The sequence below is a fragment of the Rhipicephalus microplus genome, chromosome X (assembly GCF_043290135.1).
Source record: "Rhipicephalus microplus isolate Deutch F79 chromosome X, USDA_Rmic, whole genome shotgun sequence".
Classification (NCBI taxonomy): domain Eukaryota; kingdom Metazoa; phylum Arthropoda; class Arachnida; order Ixodida; family Ixodidae; genus Rhipicephalus; species Rhipicephalus microplus.
In genome coordinates this window covers 479,844,183-479,845,613 of record NC_134710.1, presented here as the reverse complement: position 1 = coordinate 479,845,613, position 1,431 = coordinate 479,844,183, and the positions used below count along the sequence as shown (strand labels likewise).

At 44.3% G+C, this 1,431-nt stretch overlaps 1 non-coding gene across 1 annotated transcript; it reads left to right on the top strand.

The window, feature by feature from the left end:
* The first annotated feature begins 510 nt into the window (after positions 1-510).
* Positions 511-582, top strand: TRNAT-UGU (transfer RNA threonine (anticodon UGU)). The gene has a single exon. It is a non-coding gene; the product is annotated as a tRNA-Thr (tRNA).
* The last annotated feature ends 849 nt before the right edge of the window (positions 583-1,431 follow it).

Here is a 1,431-nt window from a genome sequence, read left to right as displayed (position 1 = left end):
CGGTAATTGATACTCCCACGTATAAATTGACATAGATACCCAATAAAGTGGCTGGGGGGATAGCTGCCGTGGTAGGTCAGTGGTAGAGCATCGAACGCGTATTTGAAGGTCGCAGGTTCGGATCCTGCCCACGGCAAGTTATCTTTTCACCCACATTTTTTCTCCATTACATTACTATTGGCCTAATAACTTACTTTATACTTTCCTTGGCATTACGGTCTGTTACATTTCATTATGATTGTGTAAAAAACGAAAAACGAGCCCTTGAATATACACTTGTTTTTCTTATTCATTAAAGAGGGTCTTGTACTGGCAGACTTAGTGCATTTAGGTTGTATACGGGGGACTATTTGTCAGCTGCTAGTTAGTAACAAGTTCACGTGCTACGTGACGCCAAACAGGCTCATAAAGAGTGTGCCACACTCGCTGCCATGGCTACTAGTGGCGCTGATTGACACTCCCACGTGTAAATTGGCATAGATACCCAATAAATTGGCTTGGGAGATAGCTGTCGTGGTAGCTCAGTGGTAGAGCATCGAACGTGTTATTCGAAGGTCGCAGGTTCGGATCCTGCCCACGGCAAGTTATTTTTTCACCCAATTTTCTTCTCATTAACACTACGACTGGCCAAATAAATTGCCCGAAACTCTCCTTGGTTTTATTGTCTGTTACATGTCAATATTATTGTGTAAAACACAAAAACGAGCCCTTAAGTACACACTTGTTTCCCTTATTCATCAACAAAGGTCTCGTACTGGCAGACTTGGTGCATTTAGGTAGTATACAGGGGAATATTGGTCAGCTGCCAGTTAGTAAGAAGTTCACGTGCTACGTTACGCCAAACAGGCTCATAAAGAGTGTGCCACTTTCGCCGCCATGGCTACTAGTGGCGCTGATTGACACTCCCACGTATAAATTGACATAGATACCGAATAGAGTGGCTAGGGGATAGCTGTCGTGGTAGCTCAGTGATGTAGCATCGAATGCGTTGTTCGAAGGTCACAGGTTTGGATCCTTCCCAGGCAAGTTATGCGTTCACTCACTATTCTTCTCATTTACATTACAATTGGCCTATTAACTTCCCCTATACTTTCCTTGGCATTATTGTCTGTTACATCTCTATATTATTGTGTAAAACACGAAAAACAAGCCCTTAGGTATACACTTGTTGTCCTTATTCATTAACGAGGGTCTCGTACGGGCAGACTCGGCGCTTTAGGTTGTATACGGGGGACTATTGGTCAGCTGCCAGTTAGTAATAAGTTCACGTGCTACGTGACGCCAAACAGGCTCATAAAGAGTGTGTCACACTCGCCGCCGTGGCTACTAGTGGCGCTGATTTACACTCCCACGTTTAAATTGACATAGATACCCAATAAAGTGGCTGTGGGGATAGCTGTCGTGGTTACTCAGTGGTCGAGCATCGAATGC